This window comes from Ambystoma mexicanum, chromosome 5q (assembly GCF_040938575.1).
Source record: "Ambystoma mexicanum isolate Mex_15411 chromosome 5q, UKY_AmexF1_1, whole genome shotgun sequence".
NCBI classification, from domain to species: domain Eukaryota; kingdom Metazoa; phylum Chordata; class Amphibia; order Caudata; family Ambystomatidae; genus Ambystoma; species Ambystoma mexicanum.
In genome coordinates, this window is record NC_090933.1 from 909,675,875 (window position 1) to 909,701,530 (window position 25,656).

General features: G+C 45.0%; 1 long non-coding RNA gene across 1 annotated transcript; it reads left to right on the top strand.

Annotated features, from left to right (window-relative positions):
- Nucleotides 1-2,414: 2,414 nt before the first annotated feature.
- Nucleotides 2,415-4,021, top strand: LOC138498662 (uncharacterized). Its single transcript, XR_011278814.1, has 4 exons — nucleotides 2,415-2,505; nucleotides 2,616-2,786; nucleotides 2,928-3,072; nucleotides 3,427-4,021. It is a non-coding gene; the product is annotated as an uncharacterized lncRNA (long non-coding RNA).
- Nucleotides 4,022-25,656: the final 21,635 nt, after the last annotated feature.

The window sequence follows — 25,656 nt, forward strand, 5'->3', positions numbered from 1 at the left end:
GGTACTATTTATGAACTATAGACATCTGACTCCAAGCTGCACAACAGATCCACCTATTGTGCACCTAGTCAGGCACAGAGTGCAGAAGCCAAAGTATTTCAAATGAGTTTGCTACACGATTTGGAAGTACTTGGAAAATCTCCTAGACAACAAGACCATCATAATCCGCAAAGCCGATAAAGGTGGAGCAATTGTCTTATGGAGAAATACGTTTGCAAATGTAACAGACAACTCCTGGTCCTCAACTGTTATCTCCATTTGGAGAATGACCCCACCTCAAAACTCTAGGAAATAATTGGCCTCAAAGTTGAAAAAGCAGGACAGAGGGGGTGGATTACATCCAAAGAGGCAGAATTTCTCACAAAAGAGAAGCCAAGAATACCCCCATTCTACACTCTACCAAAAATACACAGGTCCCTTGCAGAAACACCTGGGGGGCCTATAGTGTCAGGAGTAGAGTCGGTACTGGAACCCTTGTCAAGGTTTGCAGATGCTTTCCTCCAACCTCTAGTCCGGAAAATGGCTTCATATGTACAAGACACCATGCAGATGATCAAGGAAGGTGAAGGTGCTCCATTCGACCCGGAACTTGAGCTTCTTGTAGGTCTCGATGTGGTGGCACTTTACACTAGTATACCCCAAAGAGCCTCCATAGAAATGTTAGAAGAAAAACTCCTTTCAGATCATGAAGTGGGCAAGACACCTATTTCATTCATTTTATGGTGTGCTGAAATAAGCTTGCAAGAAGGTTACTTCCATTTTAATGGACAGTTTTACCAGCAGATCCAAGGGATCGCGATGGGTGCCATTCTGGCACCCAGCATTGCACATTTGTATATGGAACTGTTTGAGCGAACCAAGATCATTCACACCAACAACCCCTTCTTTAAAAACGTAAGGCAGTGGCGGAGGTACATCGATGACATTTTTGTCATTTGACATGGATCGAGAGAGGAACTCACTGAGTTCCTCACCTGGATTAACACCCAAAACAGATTTCTGGAATTCACCTCTAACTTCAGTAGCAACAATTTGAATTTCTTAGACATCACAATCAAGGTAGATGCCATCTCAAAAGTCTTGTTTCTGAGACCATACAACAAACCCACCGACAGAATTTCCATGCTGCACTATGAGAGCTTCCATCCCAAACATGTCAGGGATAACCTCCCACTGGACCAATTTTTAAGGCTCAAAGGGAACAGCTCAAATAAAACCGACTTTCTGGAAGGGGCCAAAAAAATGCAAGCTAACTGGGAAGTAAGAGGTTACCTAAGAGAAGTTACAAGAAAAGCTCTGAAAAGAGCAAAGAACAACCACCGTGAAGCCCTTCTGGAATATAAGGAACACAACTCCGTCAAAGAACACCAAGACAAATTAGTTTTCATCAACACATACAGCAATATGTCCAACAGCATCAAAAATATCATCTTGAAGTGCTGGACCATTTTGGACAAAAGCGAGACACCAGTACCTAGACCAACTGTAGCATTCAAACAGAGAAAGAACATTAAAGATCTTGTGACTCGGAATGACATTTCTCTGAAAAAACGTAGCTGAAAACAATTACAGAGACCTGGAAACTGCCTCTTGTGACAGGTCATTTTCCCTGTGGGCACTGCATCTTTTGCCAATTCACCAGGAGAAGCACAGAGGTGGACTTGGGCCTACGCTCACCATGGAAACCGAATAAACACACTAACTGTAACACTATGATGGTAATTTATGCCATCTGGTGCCCATGCTCAAAAGTGTATATTGGAAAAACTGACAGAAAAGTCAAACTTAAAATTGGGGAGCATAAAAGCTGCCTTAAGAATAGAACCAACAATGCCGCTCTGGTTGACCATTGGGTAGAAAACATGCATACACCAGATGACTTCAAGTGGACAGTTCTGTACAAATGATTGCCAAGCACGGACTCCAACAGAGACAAAAGCACACTATTGCGCAAAGAACAACAAATTATTTTTCTGACTAAAAGCGCAATTTCTGGCCTCAACGAAAAAATGGACTGGCTTCATGTGCAATACACAATTATCTGCCCATATTCTCTACCTCTCAGTTCCACAGACGGACTACTAGACAGGACACTTTATTTTATTTTGTCCTGCCGCGTGTGTTTAGTACAGCTGACATCACATAATCGTCACGTGTACAACGAGATACCTAACAATTGGGGGATCTTTTGTCCCTGTTTGCTTGTCTCGTGTGTCCGGCTTTAGAAAGGTTGGTACCTTCACCACTAGATAACGTTGACAAATACATCTCTCGTTCTTCTCCCACTGTTGAGTTGGAGTGGTTGTTTGCTACCTTAGTACTTGGATGACGTATACGGATTACATCGCCCCAACCAATGGCGAACGACGCCGGCCGACGTACACCGTAGTAATTCAGGCGGCCCTGTCGGTCACATGATTCCACACTTCGGGATCCAGACGTGTCAGGATCCGGCCAGCATCTAGCAGCGGATGCACTTCGAGTAAGCGATTTGCATTGCCGACGGTATGCTTTACTTGCTCGCTTATTCGGAATTAGCTATGGCTGACAGAAGCTGGAAATGTGTTACCCTGTTCGCCCACCTTCTTGAAGCCCCTTCTCCCTTTCCTTCTTAGCTCACTATCACGCCGAGCTGTATAGCACTTCGGGCCAACAGCTACTGAACAAACGTACCTTGCCGTTTTGTCAGCGCATAAAGACGCTGCCGCCCAGTAATTATTCCAGGCAGCCGTGATAAGCCACATCGTTAGAAGTTCGGAATGGATGATTGGCGAATCAGAAACAAGGTAATTTGAATGTACTGTGTACAATGGCTGCAGGCCTTTATTCATTAACTTTCACCTCGACAAGCTCCACCTAACTGGGCAAAACCCACAGAGTTTTCTAAGCAGTTTTCTAAATTGGTTCTCCCATGTGTTTTCCGCCAGCATTTTGCCTATACCTGCTGAAGGGTCACTCTTATGCACACTGCTTACACTGTTGGATGGGCTGTCGCATGATAGAAGGCTGGATTTTTCCACTCTGTCTGCTCTTCAGTACATTCTCCTGAAAACGTTGCCCATAATACTCGTGGTAAGCACTTTTTCCTTAAAATTATAACGCAGAAGAATGAATCTCTAATGCTGAAAAAATGAGATCAACAGCTTTTTTTGCCAGAAGTTTTAAACACAAAATTAAAGCTGAATTTCCAGAACCACCCCGTGTGGTAATTAACTAGCCACAGGGTGCAATTCTAGCATAGTTGTGCTTTTGCTTTTGCCTCTTCTCCTCATGTGCTCAATTTTAATATATGCCCAGTAGGCAATTTGGTTGCACTGTTTTTGCTTTATCCGGACTAATTACCAGTTCAGGAGCACATATTGTTGATTGTTGGACATATGGTCAAAAGACAAATGGACACTGACCCCATTGTCTTCTCTATTGCAGGTGATATGCTGTGTTACCAGTTGTCGCGTCATGGACGCACCAGTTACCCCTCATTCATGTGAAAGGGTTACAAAGTACTCTCTAAGCACTATTTGAGTGCTATATGTAATTTAAACTGTTTTCCCATCATCAGGGATTTTGTTGTTGATGGTATTGTTGTTTTGCATACTGTTTACGACAGTGCACACCTGTTTACCCCAGACAGTCCCTGATGAACTTGTATTTATGCACTTTATGTTATGGAAAGAAACATGTTGGATGTATTTGTTGAAAGTATGTGGATGAATGAGTGATGGTGAGAATGAATGGAGTGTTGGCTGTAATTGAATTGCGTATTTGCACAGCATATGACACTTCTTTTCGACTCCACTGACATTATAGAGCACTTGACTACAAGCCCATAATCTAACCAAATGCTGTCTGTCAGAAATTTGCACTGTTTTATTTGTTGAACAAATACCTTACATGGACAACCTCATGTTGTGGTTTCAACATATTTGTACATCTACTTCAAAATTTACTTTAACCTTTTTTAACATTGTGACTTTTGTATGGTGCTATTTTGTATATGAATAAAATTGTTTATTTTTTGGCATATTTGACTTGCTTCATAAATTGAATGGACTAGAAGCAGATTCTCTTATGCTTCACTGGTTTCTCCTAAGTGTTCATTTGGTTACAATAGAGCGTGTTGCCCCACTAACCTTTTTGTGTCTGTATCTAAAGGTGAAGTACCTGGATGAGGGTTGGTTAGAAGTGGGTATTTAAATCCCTCAACCTCATGTTGTGTTTGTCTGTACAAAATAAAATTACCACATAAGGATCACTTGGCAGAATCCAGGTACAGCAGGCTCCTTCGAGTGCTGCAAAGAGGTTCAAACCATGTATGCACCCAATATGGGAGGAGATGGAACATGGGGGGAGTGGCCTTGTTTGAAAGTAAAGCCAAGAAGTCCAGTGAACAGGAAGTTGAGATGATGCTCTGGAGTGAGGAGACCAGAGGGCAACGGCTTCAACGCAAGGGGAAGAGACCTGCACATTTTGCAGAATTCGTCATGGGGTAGTACCAGGCTGTTCAACAAAAGGAGGTATGTGGAGCCCAAGTCCAGCGAGACGCCAGGCCCCTGGCTCTTGCGAGACCTGAGAGTGTTTGCATACGCGGCCCCTGGTGTGCTGACATTCTGAGTGAGGGGCTGTGCAGTGACCACTCCGACCCCGGCACTCCTCCTAATAAGAGCAGACAAGCATCCAGCCCTGAGAGACTTCTTCCACCAATTGTGCTCCTGGGCAATTGTATATATGTTTGTGTCTTTGCATGCTCAGGTACAGTGAAGCAACTGTGTGCTGCTGAGCAGTGTTTTAAGAGGTTAATAAAGACATTAACCTCACATTGGCCTAGCTAGTTCATTGAGGCCACAACAACAACCTTGGTTACCTAGAGCCATGAGGGTTCGAAGCCTGTGATTATGAAAGACACCTTAGATGTCTGGGACGGAGTTACTAAACTCAAGGGTTCTACTTCTTTTCCCTCTCGCCCTACCGTGGTCATACACAATGGTGACTTCACCCCAGTTACAGTTGACACAGGATACGCCAAACGGGCTTCAAGGGGCCTTGGGCAATCTGCTGACATATTTCTGAAGGGAGAGATCCCCTCCTTTGAACAATGTAAAATGGCTCTGGGGCTTGAGGAGAGGGATAGTTTAAAATATCTACAAATACAGCATTGGATTCTCAACCCGATTAATAAAAAGCTATGTCTAGGACACATATGCCATTAGAATCAATAGTCCAACTCTCTGCAGACTCGATAGGCCTGATCTTCATGCACTGAATACACTTCTGTACTGAAATCTATCTGTTATTCATCTGATACATGAATAAGTAGACATAGAGAGAAAAATAAATGCTTAGATGTTATATAATAGATAGATGCTAGATAAAAGATTGATAATAGATATCTAGACAGATAGCTAGACAACTAGACAGATGAATAGCTACGTAATAGACAGATACACAGATAAATAGATGGATAGATAGATAATCCCAGAGAATGATTACTATATAGATAAATAGATAGATAAATGGCAGGGCCAGTACAAGCATCAGGCAAACTAGGCGGCTGCCAACAGTGATGCCAGCAGGGGGTGCCTTACAGGCTATCCCTCTGTTATTATTATTTACAAAGTAAGCCAATCCGAGATAAAGAAGTTGCATGGTTCCCACTGCAAACCACAGTGCACGCAAGACTAGATTAAAATAACTTGGCAGTGTAACCAGGGCCTTTTCCTTCTGACCCCTTTTGTCGTGCTGCTTGCCACATGATTTCATCCAAAAGTAAAAACTCAGAGGCCTACTCTTGCTAAAACAAGATGGTCAGAACCACGTCACTCACCACAGGCATGTGAGAGCCATGACAGATCGCACCTGGATTTTTTGAAATCATGGAATGTGCCAGCCTGAGCAGATATCTCCAATGTAGGAGCAGGAGGGAGATTGAGCAGGTGGAGGGGCTTGTGCAAGTTCAGCAACAAGGAGATGAATGGCTTTTCCGACATAGTCGCAGAGGGGGACAGAGTGCAACACATTTCCTTTGAAAACGTTCATTAACATGAACAACCTAATAGATCCAACATTTTAGGAAATGCTAGAAGGAATGTCTATAAGTACTGACCCTAGGATTGATTTGTTGCAGTATTTGCTCTCAATCTGAAGTATATTACTTTAAAACTATTATGAATACATTGGCCCTCATTCCGAGGTTGGTGGTAGTCATGGCGCTATTTGCGCCATGACTGCCACCAATAATGGGTCCGGCACCGATATAGTTCAATGGGGACTTACCGGTGTAGTCTGACCTTTGTGGGACCAGTAAGTCCCCATTGAAAATGCCATTCCCCATTCCAATTGAGCCCCGATAGGGCTCAATGGGAATGGGGAGGGCGCAAATAACGGGCTCGCGAATGGCAAGCCCGTTATTTGCGCCCTGGTCCCTTAACGGGTCCCGTCCAGAACGGCTCAAACTCTAAATGTGCGGTGCCCAATAATCATGTAGCTCACTCCTGCCCGCAGTTCCCATACCCTTGTAGAGGAGGTCCCAAATAAAACCTGCACTCCAGTCGCCCATTTTGAAATACCAGGAACGTTCACAACAAAATATGTGACATATGATGTGCATATAAATCAGCAGAGAGCCGCAGCAGGGCTCTGCCCAGTACCTATCAGAAGAGCAACACCTATTGAAGTACCAATACCAAGAAAACCATTGACAATGAGGTATCCATTAAGGAAACCTTGCCAGCAAAGGAGACAAAATGAAGATTGCCTAAGTACAGTCCCGGAAGAAACCAAAAAGGTCTTAATGGAAGACAAATGGTGACGTCATGAGGACCTGGACTGACGTACAAGTAGAAGAAATGACAACCCGAGAATGACACCCAGAGACGGAACACCATGAATAAGGATGTTGTGAACCTAAAAGGGGAGAATGATGTTGAAATACAAAGAAGCTTGAGCTGTAAACAGGATGAAGATATTCAACCAGCTAACACTTGTACATATGCTTGGAACCACAAGAAAGCTTAGAAAACGATGTGGATTTTAAATGCTAAGTAGAAGAATAGTGCGGCAAGCGCCATTATACATGATCTACCTCAAAACGAAGCACACTATTATAAGTGTAATTCCACTTTGCAACGAAGCAGAATCAATCCAGGTTACTAAAGGCCGAATGAGCAGAGATTCATATTCTAACAAAACGAGAAGAGACGGCTGAATTGAAACTCGGCAGATGCAACTCATGCCAGGAGAGCCAAGGTCATACCAATAGAAGGAACAAACAGTAGCTAAATATAATTGAAACTTAAGAACAGAATATCCTGTCTCTGAAAGGTCAAGATAAGGAAGCGTAGGCAGGTGGCAAGCTGAATAAGAATCAAATGCAAAAATTGCGAAGAAACTAGGCAAATTCACGGTGTCTGCATCACGTGATCATCCGAGCGAAGAGTAGCATGAGTTCACACCTACGCTCGGCATCCGCCCAGGAAGAGATATCAGAACTTTCCCAGATAGAAGATGCAGTTTCGAGGCCAACCACAGTAACATAATTGACACATAGTTGTCCCCTCACTCTGTTACCATATACAGATATAGTACCTATATTAAAGTTACCTTTCCTAACCAATAGAATCCCATGTTAACTTTTGAGTGTTACACGTCAATGATGACAAGTTTTCAGTATAAATTCTATGATTTTTGTGAAATTCATTGGAGTTGAAGCGAGAAGGACGATCACATCATTGCTGATTTCCATGACTCCCTGTTTTTCGTACTTGTCATTAAACAGACTCCCTTTGCCAAACCATTGAGTTGTCCTTATTGATTGGTGTTGGAGTGATAAATCTGCACCACCACCCATCTCAAGGGTGCAGCTATCTCGTCTTAAAGTACTTTCGGAGCAAGCCTCGGCTCTATGGGCCAGCCGGGGATCTCCGGAGTACACTTGGTAGCAGAGGATGGTTATCGATTATCGATTATTTGATTTGAATAAGACACCAATTGAGCGTCGACATAAAGTAACTCTATGTCTTCGGCAATATCACCAATCCTTTGCCATTTGGCTGAGTAGTCTGTGAAGCTCCTCGTAGACAGTGGTAGTGTAAAAAGAAAAACTGCAGACCAGGGCTTGAAGGGACCCGTGTTCCCCACACATCCCTTCCCATTCCTATGGGAAGCTGAGCGGGTGAAAAGCCAAAGAAGGTGGTAACAAAGGCGGTGATCCCGAGGGTCCAGAGAGGAACCATGCGAACGGTGAGTGAAAAAGATTGAATGTTTTGGCAAATGTGCATGCCTTAGAACAAGTAAAGGGGAAAGGTAACGGAGGGAGGCGGAAAAAAAATATATATAGTTAGAAGTAGAGAAGAATGTATATATATATAAGGGAATAATGACTTGAGAATAATTAAGTAAACAAAGGTTACAGGGGAGGACACCCGAGAAGAGAGAGGAAGCCGAGGAAGACACCGGAGAAGTGAGAGGATTTGCCTTATTCCTACGCTTTTAATCCGAGCGGTTAGAAGAAACAAGTACTCAAAGTCCCACATAATGGGGAACGATTAGACTACCACAACAGTTAAAGACGTCGTGAAAGGGGTACGTTTAGACTCCATGAAGGGGTAATGATTAGAGGCAGAGATATCTATGACCAGCTGGTGTTCATCTAGTCTGTTAAGCATCTGTCTTAAATGTTTTTTGTTGTGATGTCATATATTGACAACATTTTCTTGAGGAAATTGATTTAAATTTTACGCGATTGTATAGCTGAGATATATCGCATATGAATTGATGTTTTTCGAGTAAATTAGAAGGTATAACATTTTGTGAAAAAATGTGGATTGGAACTTGCGGCGTTTGGTGCTCGCTCATACGTGAAAGTGCTGACAAGCGTTATATAAGAGGAAAGGGAACAGATTTGAGCATGGAGGATATAACTCCATTGACACACTTGTGCAAACAGTTGCCGAAACATGCACCCAAACTGAAGAAATATAGTACAGAGTGGGTTAAAGGGACCACCCACAAGATGTTTATGCCATGGCCACAGGTGGGTCCTTATCTAAAGCTGTTTTACAACACATGATGACATATTTGCATGCCACATATACGGCAAAAGGTTAAACAAACGCCTAGCTGTTCTAGAACTTTCGAAAATGTATGAACCAGGGAAAGGAAGAGGAGCCGCCAATAGATCGGATACTTAATGTATGCACAGAGTGGGGTCAGACGCCTACAGCGCAACCCGCCCCATCTGAAACAAAGGGTGAAGAAAGTAAGGACAAGGGATTATACCCGCTGAGAGAGCTTAAAGCAGCCATGGGGTATAGCAACCCGGCATATGAGTCACCTACGCAAAGTAGTGACAAAAATCAAGGGAAAGATAAGGATAAGGATATTACCTCCATAGTCCCACGGGACAAGGGGAGACGTGATGACAAAAGAAAGGATCAGGCACAGACAAGTGCATCTCTCGACAAAGAGAGAGACGGAAAAAGATGCAAGGGAAACGAAGACAGAACTGATGAGATAGCATTTGCAAAAAACAAATGGATGGGAGGACAAATTTTATTGAAACTTCATGGCAAAGGCATTGATGATGTGAAATGAAAGGAGAGGTTAGACGAGGTACAGAGAAAAGGGAAAGAGAAGGAGTTAAGAGACGAAAAAATAAGAAGAAAAGAAAGACAGACAAAGGCGAGAACAGCTATATCGCGAAGAGCAAAAAAGACAGCTCGCAACCCAAGAGCAGCCAATGATCAAGACAGACAGAAGCAGCAGAGGTTAGAGGAAGAGCAAAGGATACGTGAGAAAAGAATGAAGAGACGAAGAGATGAGGAAATGCAAAGGGCAGATGAACGTAAAAATTAAAAGAAAAAGGAAGAAGATAGAGTCAGAGAAGAGGCAAGGAAACGCAAAGAATTTGATGACGATGTAGAACGTAAGCGAAGATAGAGAGCACGCAATCTTGAATATCTGGGAAGAGAGGTTAAAAAACCAGATCCAGTAGTAAATTGGGAAGACATAGAAGAATTATTTCCTGCATACGATTCAGTACCAGGCACGTCTAGGGAAAATATGGAAGATGACTTCAACATCAGAAGTATCGGAGAAACTATCGATAGAATATATGATGAAATGGGGTTAGAACAAACACGTCAAGGGGAGAGGGAAGACGAGCTCCTGCAGAGCACTCAGATTTATGACACTGAGGATGTCACCCGAAGTAGTGGGAATAGGGAACTATCCCTGGATAGATTCGAAATCAGTAGAAACAATGAAGATACAAGAAGCTGCACGAATTGGGGACAGACAATGTCTGACTCAGAAAAGGAGGAGCGTGAGGAAAATGAGGAAGAGAGATGGAGCGAAAGACGACTCCCAAGAGAGAAAGGAATAAGATGGTCAGACACTAGTGAGTCTGCACCAAGAGCATCAGAATCAGCCACACAGTCTGACCAACATGAAGAAGTATCTCACTGTCAGAGGGGGGTGTCGTCACCGCCCTATGTGGACAGACTTAGGTCTCTACCAGGCAGACGGCGATGCAGGAATATTACCCCGGCAATAGACAGGGGAACAATGAGAGAAAGGAGAGAGGGCTATGCATCCCAATTTCTGTTACTCGAGAAAGGGGGAGTAAGACCACTATATATTCCATGGCCACACATGGACCGAGAAAATTTGAAAAACAAGCTTCCAATGCTGACATCGGGAGCCGGAAAGTGGATACATGAGCTAGAAAAAGTGACAGGAGGGAACACGTTAGCTATAGGGGATATCAAGGGTCTCCTAATCGCCATACTTGGTGAGAGAGCAGACGATCCCTGGTGTAACAACAATTAATACCACACATGACGGAGCTCCGTTTAATAATTAAAGAGCCACAGTATGGAAAGCACTACGAGTGCTATACCCAGACACTTCCGATATGGGAGCTATAATGACACGGAAAATAAAGGAATCTGAGGATCCGTTAATTTCTATACAGAATTTTCAAGATGCATGGGTACTCGAGACTCATGAATCTTGGATGAAATCTATAACTGTGTTCTACCATATATTGTGCCAAGGGCTGCCAGAGCCGGTACAGAGACAGCTTAAGAAGTTGGTGGGAATTGAGGCCAAGCCTTGGGCTGAAATACAGCTTACCAATGCACACTATTGCAGATTGCTGCAAGAAAAGAATCACAAAAAGGAAGCTGCATGTAAGGGTGGGGAAGAGAAATTGGTGCATAAGAAATTGTCAAAACATGCTCTTGAGGGAGCCATGATAACTAGCACAGCTGAATCCAGCATGCAATAGGTGACTAATCCACAGCAGAATAATCAGGGCAATACACGGTTTTACCCCAGAGGAAGAGGATTCAGGGGAAGAGGATGTAAAAGTAATCAGAGAGGTTTCCCGAGTAATCAAGGAGCTGTTCAAAATATGCAAAATGGTAACCAAGACATTGTCAAACAGGCAAATGATCCACCCACCGCCAGTATGTTGGTTGTGTGGAATGACAGGGCACTTAGCCCGCACATGCAGAAACCAAGGCATGATGCAGAACGGTCAAGGAACATGAGCAGGCATGGCGAATCCACCTGCAGTTTTAAAGCAAGGTGGTGCACAAAATCACACGGTGCAACAACGAGCGCCAGGAGAGCAACAAGGGGTGCAACCGCAAAGCATGGGGAATTTTCTACAAGGACAATCCCAGCAGGCATCATTGCAACTATCGCAGACGATGAGCACAGGGTAGACCATGAACCCTGGAATGGGAAGTCACAATGGGAATGGGGGAAATCCGCCAGCACCCAGTGGGCCAAATTTGTATATAGACTAGAACAGCTCACTGGGAACCCTGAAGTGTTCTATCCTATCTGTGACACCAGACCCTCACAGGGAACCTAGGATGGATGTCGTTATAGGGGATAAAGAATATTCCTTCTTAGTTGACACAGGTGCAACATGCTTGTGCAAACGTGAAGGCAAGTTTTCCTTGTCCGATGAAGCCATAAATACTCAGAGTTTTACAGGAGCAACAAGTTGTGTTCCCTTCACAAATGCCCTTCCAGTCTCCATAGGAAAATGTGAGATGAATGTGCCTTTACTATACTCACGTCAGGCCCCAGTGAACATTTTGGGTCGAGATTGAATGAAAAAGTTAAACATGACAATCTCGTTCACGGAAGAGGGCATAATATGTTCAACTCCAGGAATGTATTATTCAAATGTATGCAAAATGATCAGAGCGTACACAGGACACACAGCCATGAGGGATAGACCATTAGAGCCAGAAATATTTGCATATGGTATGTGTGTGCTTATGGCAGGATTGCCAGGCCTTGCAGACAGGATCATGAGAACCCCTGATGAATTCCTATCCAGGCCAAGAATACCGATGCACGAGGAAAAGGGACAAGTATTTCCCTTGATGATACACATAGCTGCAGTACGAGGGAGGGTGGTCTTGATTGATGGTAATGATGATGAAGGCCGACACTGGTGCGCAGTCATTGCCATTGAAGAAGGTTATCGATTGACTGACGTCACTGATGATGATCTGTTTGAAGAGCAAGCAGATATGGGTGAGACAATGGTGGAAGTGAGTCTTATTTTTTGGGTGAAAATGATCCAAACAGAAGTGCCTCAGAAAATGATGTTGGCACAAAATCGTTCTGAATACTTTGATGATGACATGGCTCAAGTGCCTGTCTCAGTGTGGACCATAGGCCCCTATGACGTAGGCCTTTTGAAGGGGGTTGGGGAAGTGAAGATTAAATTGAAGCCAGGAGCAATTTTAACCAAGGCACGACAATACCCCATGTCCCGAGAGGCAGATGAAGGGATTTTTAAGACAATTTCGGCTATGATAGAACAAGGCATCTTAATTTCATCAGGCAATACATCAGTTTACCCTGTGAAAAAAGTAAAGGGGGGTCTTGGAGGCTATCCAGGATTTACGCCCAATAAATGATATTGTTGAGGCTGAGTTCCCTTTAGTCCCTAACCCGGCTACAATTCTATGTAATATACCCATTGAGGAAAAGAATTTCACAGTGATTGACTTGAAAAATGAATTTTTCTCAATCCTGTTGCACCGCGATTCACAAGATCTGACATCATTTACATTCAGACAGATGCGTCTGAAAAGCACGAGGCTGCGCCAGGAGTATTGTGAGTATCCATGTATTTTTAACAGAGTCCTACAGATGGACTTGAACAATATTGCACTAAAAAGTGTCGTCCTGCAATACGTGGATGACATCTTAATTTGCAGCAGCACGGAAGAGCAATGCAGGCACGATTCTGTTCAGCTATTGACTATACTGGCTGAGAAAGGTTATAAGGTTGACAAGGAAAAGTTACAATATTGTCAACCAGAAGTGCTGTACATAGGCCAGCTGATCTCACATAAGGGAAAAAGAGTGACCCCAGAAACCATACTGAACACGGCTAATCCACACACAATAAAACAGATGCAGAGCTTTCTAGGGCTATGCAACTATGTTAGGGCATGGGTCTTCGACTATAGCTCTTATACTAAGCCTTTACTTCAGGCCCTATAGAAGGCCCAAGTGACGAAAGAAAAGAGTGAATGGTCTGAGGCCATGGAAAAAGGGTTTGCTGAACTCAAAAGAGCTATTTGCACAGCACCAGTTCTAGGGATCCCCAATTATGCAGTGGAATTTTACCTTTTCTCACAGACGAATGGCAGCGTTATGACTGCAGTGCTCACACAGAGAACCACGCTCGGGTACAAGCCCCTGGCATACTACAGTGGGAATTTGTACCCAGTAATGAGAGGTCATTTTCCTTGCGAACAAAGTTTAGCTGCTGTAGCGTTCGCCAAAGAGAAAGCTACAACCATTGTGATGGAATGCTCCAGGACGTTGTACGTCGAGCACTCACTATTTGCCATTCTAGAGAAACCAAAGGGCACATTGACATCTCAGAGAGCTTCTACTTATGAAGTGATCATATCAAATCCATCGATGCAACATAGTGAACCCAGCTATGTTCATAGCCGAGCCAGTCACTGAAGGAGAGCCAATGCATGACTGTGCAAACTATGAAGAATTCTATGATGAAATCCCCAGGGTGAAGGAAAATGCCTTAGCAGAAGGAGAGATTGTCTTCATTGATGAGTCTTCGAGAATCGATCAAAATGACGGGCAAAGATATACTTGTGCTGCTGTGATGAAGCACATAGCAAATGGAGAATTTCGAGTACTTATTAGTGCACGAATACCATCTCATTATTCGGCACAGGGTGCAGAATTATTGGCGGTGATACTCGCCATTGAGAATCACGCAGACCAGGAAGTAATGGTGAACAGTGACTCTGCCTATGTGACGTCAACAGTGCACGCAGGCTTAGTGCGCTGGAAAAGGAGGGGCTACCTCTGAGCAGACGGCACACCAGTGCAGCACGCAGTCTTATTGGACAGGCTGATCAAGGCTCTACAGCTCCCAGTGGGCATAGCAGTTGTGAAACGTGCCGCTCACACGAAGGGGACATATTTGATCTCACGCAGAAGTCAAGCAGCAGACACGGAAGCCAAACGTATGGCATCCAAAAGTGAAACGATCATGGAAGTGGAAGTTTTCCATGCCAACGTGCGAATGATGATTACACGAACTGCACCTGAAAGTTAGAATAATTTGGGGGAAACACAGCTAATGGAACTCCTAGAGTAGGCACCACAGGAAGAAAAGAACCTTTGGAAATGTCAAGGGTGTTCTTTAAACCCCTATGACAGCTTGTGGTGAGAAGACATCACTGGTAAACCAGTAATGTCTGTAGCCCTATTAAAGATGGCGCTGGAGCAGTTACATTACCCGGCGCATGTGACAAAAGAGAACCTAGCAGCAACGCTCGCTGAAGACTGGTTCATACCAAATTTAGCTGAGCATGTTGCATTCTTTATAGTGAACTGTATAATATGCTAGCAATTCACGGCTGGGCATACATTAAAAATAATGAGAGGAGTCATCCCAAGGCCAAATGGGCCTTTTCAGCACTTTCATGTCGATTCAAGTATGTAAAGGGTACAGATACTTAATTGTTGTGTTGTGTCCCTTCTCTAGATGGATTGAGGCAGGTCCATGTACACACCCAGACTCTACCTGTGAAGCCAAATTTTTTGTGAGAGAGGTATTCCCAAGGTGAGGGGTATGCGAGGTCATGAGATCAGATAATGGCCCTCACTTTGTTAATGCAACATTCAAACAGATTAGCTTGCTGCTTGGTATAAAGCACAAGTTCTCGTCGGAGTATCATCCGCAAGGTAATGGGATCTGTGAGAAGCTCAACGGCTTGTTAAAGGAAAGGATAGCCAAGTTGAAGCCAACTCTAAGAAAGGGATGGTTGCACTGCCTTCCTTTGGCACTCTATACACTTTTGAACCAACCCGATTCTGACCATCATCTTACACCACACGAGATAGCCACAGGAAGAAGAATGAGAACTCCCTTGACACCCCGAGATAGAGCTAAGTGTGTTGCCCAGTCAACAGGAGAAATTTTAGGGTCTGAAATGCCAAACTATCTGAACTGCATGACATCTTGTCTTACTGTCATTTCAGACCAGCTGCAGCGACGACAAAAAGGGTGCAGGGCAAACACGGAAACCAGAAGGAGATACTACTACAGACACAGCTCAAGGACTTTGTGTTCCATCCGTCTTCCCTGGAGATACCGTCCTTGTGAGGAATCATACAAGGAAAAAGTGGGACAAGCCAAGGTTTAACGGTCCCTTCACAGTGGAGGACTGCACTCTATCTGCCATAAAACTACAAGGCAGGAGAGCTTGAATTTGTCTTGGTGATATAAAACCCTATGTCGGAGAACACCCCCATCTGCACCCCAATGGGAGGAATCGACGAGCGACAGGGAAGAACCACAGCACGAGCAGACGAGATCCATGACGAGGAAGCAGGACACATGACCAGCCTAACAAAGACACAGAACGTTTTGGAAATTGTGGCTTAAATTGTATCCTTCCTCTAAGCAAAGGAAAAAGGGGGATAAGGACATAAAAAATGGACACTCTGTGCATCCTAGTTTCAGGGTGAAGAAGAAAATTGCACACATAAGCCACAATACAGTCTGATGACTTTGAACCTTGAACTGAGACATACTTAAGCCTTGATGAGAAAAGAATATGCCAAATTTTGACCGTGGGCACTTACATTGGAAGCAACTACAGTATCCCGACTCATTCTACACCGAAACCCTATTCGGAATCACTTATGGTGTCCCGCAGTAGCGATATCACCAAGGATGTGGTCACCTATTTTGATCTAGTGCTGAGATCGTACCCTTCATTGGTGGGAAGGCTCACCAATGTCAATGACTTCCTTCAAGATCCTGAAAACAAAAAGACAATAAAGAGATTGCGACTGTTATTGCCGAACAATTTCTCTTACTTCCTGAGCACAGTGAGAAAGAACCAAATGTCTCAAACACAGACGGAAATAAATGAACTTATCAACACATTGTTCTTTCGAATAATCGAAGATTGTCCAACTCTTGTCGGGAGAACAACAGATGCACTCAAGTTTCTTGGAGATCCAGCAAATACAGAGCACCTAAGCCATCTCCTAAATAAGATATTGATCCTAGTTGCACTCCACGCGACCGGACAATGCAGACATTGTTTACATTAAAGAGAAAGTATACAATCCTAAAAAAACAGCAAGACAGGACGGATGTCCCTGTCACTAGAAGACAGCAGGTTAGCTCACAATGTCCTTTTTCACCTAGTCACTGACTTTCCAGAGCTAGTGGGGAGACAGGATCGATGTTGACGTCCTCACATTCATCAGAGTTCCAGCTAATGTTGCACAGATGGGAATGCTCTTGAGTGGAATCGTGTTACAGATAGAGCTCTTGAACCATCAACAGAACTATCTGAGGAGATTCTAAAAGCCTTCCGCTGAGGGACAGATCAGGGAAGCAGTGTCAAGAACTTCACTTATTGCATTTGTTGTTATTTTGTCCCTATTCCTTTATACTGACCAGCATACAGTATGTCCTCAGGACTGAAGCAAATCCGAGGAGTGGATTGGGAGCTTACTTACTTTGAATACGCACAGTAAAAGACTTACCGAGGTGTTAGTTGATTTGATTTTTCCCATAGTCTAGCAAAGGAACTGTATCCTAAGATAAGAGACAACTCAGCATTCACAAGAGGGGGGACACTTGTGGAACACCTGACACTCTTAAACACAGAACTTGAAAGACGATATTGGTTAAGGGAATACAATAAAATTTACATTTGGTGAATGATTGAGATGGGGGTCCAGAGCAGCAATCTGGTCCTACCACAGGAGGAGAGACAACCACACTTCTCTGGAAGTAAATGCTGCCGCTTGACATACAGGGGCATAATGTATTTGTGTATCATATTCATCATTGTTTTACTGTCATTAATGATCAGAACTGCATTTTGTATTGGTGCACAAAGCATTCCAATTCCAGTCCACCCACCTAATGATGCATGCATGAAACCCACAAAAACACCCAGACATTGCATAATCATTCCAGTCCCTAGAAGATCTGATGGTGGAGTGAATTAACTTGAAATAGATGAGATTATCAATGATACACACACACTTGTCGTAACAAACAAACAGAAAAGCCGTAGACAGGGTCAGCAAGGAATGAATGAAGAAAGGGTACTGGTAACCACACGCATGCAAACACTGAATGCACACAAAACAGGCCTAGTGTCAATGACTGCAAAACCACAAGCCGAGACAGCAGAAAAGGAGAGGATGCTTGCCACAAGAAACTCCACGACAGACATTGTGAAAAGACAAGAGGAATCGGAAAAGAAACCAACAGAAATGATAATGATAACCACTCCTGAGACATGACGGAGACAAAGACAAACTTAAAGAAGATCTCACAAGCACAACTGATAGTAGACGCAGTATGGCCATCATTAGCCAGAGAAAGGAAAAGTCTAGAGGAACTGAAGAATAAAACCCCAGAGACAGTAGTAACAAACATATATGTTCCAACACAAGGGACAAGTACAAGTTCTACAACACAACCATACACCGGACCAGCGTCAGGATGGTTGGAATGGGCATTTGTAACCAGCAGAAAAAGGATGCATGAAGAGAGGGAAAGAGCTTCCAGACGTTTGTCCACTCAAATGGCGCAGACGAGGAAGCCTGCACCATGGACCAGGATACCTGAGAATCCTCCAGCAAGAAAGAGCCATACAGATGCATTTAGGGATGTAGTTATAGTAAACTACAGAAGAACACTAAGAATCAAGAGAAGCAAGCATGGAGATGACAATGAACTAAACGATTCCCTGGACAGCACAGCACATTTGGGACACAACATTTGGTACCAGCATATGAAAGTAGTTGGAAGACGAAATTCAGAAGGGGAATGCTTTGTTTGTGCACTCCTACCATACAGTATGGGGAAATCCAAGATCTTTGCAGCTGTAGAAATTGATATCCAGACACCACACTGTCACACGTAGCAATGTGCAAGACCAGAGGCCAGTTCATGGGAAGTGATGCCTCACTAAAATGGGCAACTGAAGCAACTGATCCAAATGAAGACGATTATGTCCAGGACATAAAGACAAGAAACAATGGAAAGGCGAAACACATTGTGATCAGATATGAGAAGCCTGGAGTTAGAGGAGCAGAAATCAGAAGAGAAGCGAACCAGAAGCTAAATGTCCAAGGCAAAACTCCAGAAGAAGCTCGGAGATGGAAGAATCGAGGCCAAATGCAAATTTAGGGAACAGTGCTTTCACCAGACAGATGGGAGAAAGGAGTAGTGATATCCCGAGCATGGCTAGTCTTCGGTCACTACGAGCCCACCATCAAGATAGTGCAAAATGGCTGCAAGCCATTATGGCCGAAACTTGCAAAACTATTGACATGGGTCGAAGATAGAGAAGGACCCTTGCAGATAGTGCCACTAGAAAGCCCAAAATTCTGCTTCAGAAATAATGGCACAAGAAAGATGGGAGAGAATCAGAACTGTGGACGAGTTTTTGACGCTCCAGGAATGGTACACGGAACTGCAGTAATTATGCACCATTATTGGGCATGCACATCCAAGGCATACATCAGACTGCCAAGAGACTGGGGAGGTATATACACAATAGTGAACGTCCACGTTCCAGCGTTAGTGATCCCGAAAACTAACCTGAATATTGACAGTTTCCCGAAAGCAGATGCTCACCTGAGGAAGAAGAGATCAGTGGAACTGATAACTCGGATGAAGAGAGAGAATTATTTCTCTGCTAAATCAGAAGAAGCTTTTCATGCAATCCCATATGAACACAGGCTGTTCTGCCTCACCTCATCAGTGTTCACCATGATTTTTATGCCAAGAATCCAAGTAGGAGTAAATACTAAATGGTTGCAGATAACCAGATGGGAGTTACTGCAGACGATCAACACGACCATAAAATGATTCAATGCGATCAAGGAAGAGCTAAGAGCTATCCAACTGATGACTCTCCAGAACTGATATGTCCTTGACATGATCACAGCCATGGATGGAGGAGTTTGTGCAAAAATCGGAGAATCATGTTGCACATTTATACCATCTCACGATGAGGAGAATAGAACCTTAACAGAGGCCATACATATGCTAACAAACCTGCAGAACCAGATGATCAATGAAACTGACGAAGTTGATGATGACAGCTGGTTCGGATCGCTGTTTTCATGGGTTCCACAATGGATGGCAGATGAATTCAAGTTCCTGTGAGCCCTGCTAGTGATGGTATTGCTAGGATTTGGTGTTATCAAGATAATAATCTCTCAATACCAGAAGACTGCGAAGAAAGCCATAGGGATGAAGATCATGATTGATGTCCAGCCAGGATGGAAGCCCAAAGACCTGAATGATGAAGAAATAAGAGACTTTGTGAAGACCAGCATTCACGCACCAGAAGGAACAAAGTTTCTCTATCCCAGAAAATACAGAAATTATGTGGGAAGATGGTTTTATTGCAGCCCAAATGGATAATGTCAATTGATGACTTGGAATAAAGATGAACATGTAAGAACAGCAGGAAGCTTGAAAGGAGTAATACAAATATGGACTCCACAGAGACACTTCTTCAAACCATCATGTATAGACCCCGAAGATGAAGAAGGAATGAACCCAAGCGATGGAGTAAAGATAAATACAGAAGAATCAAGTAAGTTGAATCCAAAGACGGAGGTGAAAGTGGTTGATGAATCCCCCAGAGGGGGGAGTGTAGAGGAGGTCCCCAATAAAACCTGCACTCCAGTCGCCCATTTTGAAGTACCAGGAACGTTCACACCGAAATATGTGACGTATGATGAGCTGATAAATCAGCAGAGAGCTGCAGTAGGCCTCTGCCCAGTACCTATCTGAAGAGTAACAGCTATTGAAGTACCAATACCAAGAAAACCATGGACAGTGAGGTATCCATTAAGGAAACCTTACCAGCAAAGGACACAAAATGAAGATTGCTTAAGTACAGTCCCGGAAGAAACCAAAAAGGTCTTAATGGGAGATGAATGGTGACGTCATGAGGACCTGGACTGATGTACAAGCAGAAGAAATGACAGCCCGAGAGTGACACCCAGAGACGAAACGTCATGAATAAGGATGTTGTGAACCTAAAAGGGGAGAATAATGTTGAAATACAAAGAAGCTTGAGCTGTAACCAGTTTGAAGATATTCAACCAGCTAACACTTGTACATACGCTTGGAACCGCAAGAAAGCTGAGAAAACGATGTGGCTTGCAAATGCTAAGTAGAAGATTAGTGCGGCAAGCACCCTTATACATGATCTACCTCAAAACGAAGCACAGTATTATAAGTGTAATTCCACTTTGCAATGAAGCAGAATCAACCCAGGTTACTAAAGGCCGAATGAGCAGAGATTCATATTCTAACAAAACGAGAAGAGGCAGCTGAATCGAAACTCGGCAGATGCAACTCGTGCCAGGAGAACCAAGGTCATACCAATAGAAGGAACAAACAGTAGCTACATATAATTGAAATGTAAGAACATAATATCCTGTCTCTGAAAGGTCAAAGTAAGGAAGTTTAGGCAAGTGGCAAGCAGAATAAGAATCAAATGCACAAATTGAGAATAAGCTAGGCAAATTCACGGTGTCTGCATCACGTGAACACCCGAGCGAAGAGAAGCACAAGTTCATACCTACGCCTGGCATCCGCCCAGGAAGAGATATCAGAACTTTCCCAGACAGAAGATGCAGTTTCGAGGCCAACCACAGTAACATAATTGACACATAGTTGTTGAAGTGATGATTGATTGTAACCTTAATTGGAGAAAGGCCGGGTAATGGAGGGGCACCCTGCACCTGGCTGACCATTCTGCGTGCTGCTAAGCAAAGTGGAAATGTATGCCTAGGGTTGGTGCCAACCCAATCACAATGGACCAAATAATCTAGGGTCTTATAGTTAGTAGAACCAATGGGACGTCATACTTTTAGTGACGTCTACAGTAGTCATCTTTGAAGGAAGGGCTTAGACGCCCACCTGACAGTGTTTACCCAATCCCCTCACTCTGTTACCATATACAGCTATAGTACCTATACTAAAGTTACCTTTCCTAACCAATAGGATTGCATGTTAACTTTTGAGTGTTACAAGTTAATGATGATGAGTTTTCAGTATAGTTTTTTGTACTTGCCATTAAACAGACTCCCTTTGCCAAATCATTGAGTTGTCCTTATTGATTGGTGTTGGAGGAATAAATCTGCACCCACATCCATCTCAAGGGTGTTGCTATCTCATCTTAAAGTACTTTTGGAGCAAGCCTCGGCTCTATGGGCCGGCTGGGGGTCTCCGGAGTACACCCTCCACCCCTTTAACCTTATATCTTGCCTGCAGCACACTTACCTGATCTGTCTCCCCATTGTGTGACAGAACTTCCACCGCAGGGTCTGTTTTTTTTGTTGTTGCTTTTTTTCTACTTTACTTTCCCCCCACTTCCCTTGTTAGGGAAGCAGGGGACACCCCCACAACTGCTGAATTCCCATAAAGTCGATCAATGAGAGCGGGGGACACCCCCGCAAACCCTCCTCCCCTTGTTTGACATTTGGGGAATTCGCAATTTTTTCTCATGCCGAATGCACATAAAAAGCACATTCGGCTTTTTTTATTCTCGAAAGCATGTTGGCTGAGAATGTTCATATTGTGGGTAAATGCTTAGCGCTCAACCTGTTGGCGTTTTATGTGAGACTGTTAGCTGACGTTATATTAAACTTATAGTGAAAAGCATTAAACTAATTGAACATTTTGGAAGGGCATTACAAAATACTGGTATTTTGATGATAAAAAATGTTTAGCCATGCCAATTGGGGTCACTACAAGCTGTGCCTTAGCAACTAATAGGCCATTGGGGGTAAATATGAACATAGTGGACACTGCCTGAGCTCTAAAAGGCAACATGTGCTCCATCCAAGCTGCATGTAGTTTAGGACCTTCCCTTTCGCCCTCTCTGCTGTAGATAAGCCAGGTATTGGCCAGCAGGCATACTGGTGAGTCTTGGAAGTGGAGGCTTTCTGTATGGGTCAATGGCCTTGGCTTCTTTCAGAAGGTGAGCATGTTAGAAAGACCATGTGCGTGTGTGTGTGTGTGTGTGTGTGTGTGTGTGTTGTGGGGGGAGGTGGAGAAGGGGGCTACCAACAACTAACCTCACTGACCCATTTTTGTCAGCAAGCCCTTGCAATCCCACTCCAGCACCTCCTCTACCTGCCCCCCCTCCACAGACCACAGATGGCAAGAGCCGCTGATTGGGGGAGAGGGGCATCTGAAAGCAGACATCTCTACATGCATGGAAGCTGGCAGCCGATAGCCCAAGCTAGAACGGTTCTTTGTAAATCAATTTTACAGTGGCACTGTACGTGCGGTTCCAGCTGTGTCTTTGAGGAGATCTTGCCCTGGCTCTTTCCATGCTTTATGTGAACTAATCTTTGCACTTGTTTAAAAAGGCCTCAACATCATTTCAAGATGGCCGCCACCTGCTGAGGACGCACTCAGTTGGTGCTCCGTTCGGCAGGAAAGTTCTAAAGGAGAAATATGCAATTTCCCAACCCCTGGAACCTTGAAAGTGTCCCCCTAAAAGTTTGTAAGGTGTGTGGGGGAAAAGGAAGCATCCGAAAAGTCAATCCGACCCGAGTGATGTAAGGGTCGACAGCCGCAGTGAAACTCGGACACGACACCAAAGCCAGAGAAAGCTGCAGGAGAGTGGAGGGGCGACACGGACCCGCCTGACGCTCCACGTCGGGAAAGCAACAGTGACAAAGGCGGCGGAGCGGGGTAGACTACGGGTCCCCAACAGCCGAGGGAGGTGAGACCCAGGTTCCCCTGGACAGCTGGGGGGGGACTGCAAGCAGTGAGGAGTGCAGGGACGAGAGGACGGTGCGAAACAAAGCACCGTGGAGAACACAAGTGAACCCAGTTGGGCCCTGGGTTACACCATGACGGAGGAGAAGTGAGGTGGATCCGTTGTCGGAGGCAGACGGCAATGATCCCGAGGGTGGGATCCACCCGGACTGGAAGCTGGTGAGGAGTGGTGGGGGGTCTGAGCATTGGCCTCCCCCCTCTCTGGAGCCTGAGGCAGCAACTCAGCAACTTCGAGGAAGCAGAGGGGGATGAGGCATCCACCGGTGTCTCAGGAGCGCCCCGCCACCTGCCTGGAAGAGCTGGCAATAAGAGGGGCGAAGGGCCGGATAGCGGAGAACTGCGTGGAGTGCCTGGTGAGGCCCCAAGCTCTGCAGAGGGGCCCAGGAAAAGGTTTGGCCCTCACCCGAGGTCCGCTTAATAGCCACAGTTGGCTGATGGATGAGGTTTCTAGACCCTGATACAAAATGCATTATACTACGTGCCCCAAACGGATATTGACAGCGTGACAGCTGTTGGTGCACCGGCTTTCCCTGGGAGCCTGCCCACGGGAAGCAGGAGGAACTCGGCATCAGGAGGTAGCTTGAGAAGCGCCACCCATGGAGGATAGGTCGGCCCCAAACCTCAAGAGCAGTGAATGTGGGGAATGCGCGCCGACCAGCTAAATTAACGATTAGCACCCTCTGGGGGTCTGGCAGACTCCCAGTCCGGTCCTTAGAGGGCACATAGAGTCGGTACTGGAGCGGGAGCTCAGAAGGCGGACAGTGAGAGCGACCTAGCAACGCCCGCCAGAACGGAGCGGACAAGGGGCACAAAAGAAGCAGAGGGGCCTGGAGGAGGGCAGGGAGCTGGCCTGGCAGCTATGGTCTGAAAAGAAACAGCCCTATCCGTACGGAATGAGCCAAGCACTGCAGTCGAGATTGCTGGCCGGAGTGGTGACCTTAGTGGGCCTCCCCGACTGTCCGTAGGGACTCCCAGCCACCCATCCCACCCCCTCACAATGGTGCCTACAGAGAAGCTGGGACCAACACTGAATACTGCCAATACAAGCCAAGCCACCACTGAGGCTCTGAGAGAAAGGACAGGAAGCAACCCTACTAAAAAGAGTCTGAAGCTGACAGCGAAAGCACGGGAAGGAGAACACAGATGCCAAATAATAGATCTAAGAACACCCCGCTTAGACCAAAATCTATATCCAAAGCACGGCCGGGCCAATTGGAGCACTGCTGGAGATGACTGCGATCAGAAACTGGACGCAGCAGAGCAGGAAGAAACAGGAGATCAAGGGGGGAACTGGAAAAAATGGCACTCAATAATGAAGAGCTCCAGGAATGCCTGAGGAATATGGAAAGCAGGATGATGGACTCCATCCAGACCCAACTGGGCTCTATCAGAGAAGACCTGTGGTCCTCATTGCAGGAGGTGCGGAAGGAGATCATAGAGCTCGGGGAGAGAGTAGACACCACGGAGGCAGGCATCTCAGAGGTCACGGAAGACACGAAACAAAACAGTATCCTCCTAGAACAATTTGTTAGAGACACGCATGTTGGAGCCCCAGGCAGAGGACTCGGAATACAGGTCCTGAAGATCAGATAATAGGGTGAAAGTCTGGGAGAATCAGTAGAGGACTCAGATCTCTGCGAGAGGATGAAACACTGCTTCAGCAGCCTCCTCCTAGGTACACAGCCGGAAGAAGTACTCATGGACAAAGTGCACAAAGTCGGCCCAAGGAAAGGCGACCAGGGAGGGAGACTAAGGCATGTCTCAGTGGCGATGACTTCCTTCACAATGAAGGAAGAGATTTTACAGGCAGCAAGAAAACAGCAGACATTTACGATCAACGGAACACAACTACAACTATTCCAAGACCTGGCTCTGTCTACTCTCCACAAGAGAAGGATGATGCAACTGGTAACTAAAGCCTTGACTTCAAAGATGATCTCCTATAGATGGAAGTACCGGTTTGGTCTGACCTTCACGTGGGAAGGTAAAAAACAGCCAATCTCCACATCTGAGGAAGGGTTGGCACTCCTACAGCTAGAGGAGGAGGCCCACAACCCAAAAGGAGGAATGCCGAAGCAATGGGAATGGTCTTCGGTGCCCAAGAGACGATGGGAAAGGAACACAACCCTGCAAGGACCCAGACTGAAGTGAAGTCCGGGACGGGGGTAAATAAGTGAGATAAATACTAACTGAGGGTTCTCAGGGATTACTGGGGGAACAGACTACGCTCCTGCCGACGGGTTGTGGAGTGGCAGACACGTTGGAATCGTGACACAGGGCACATA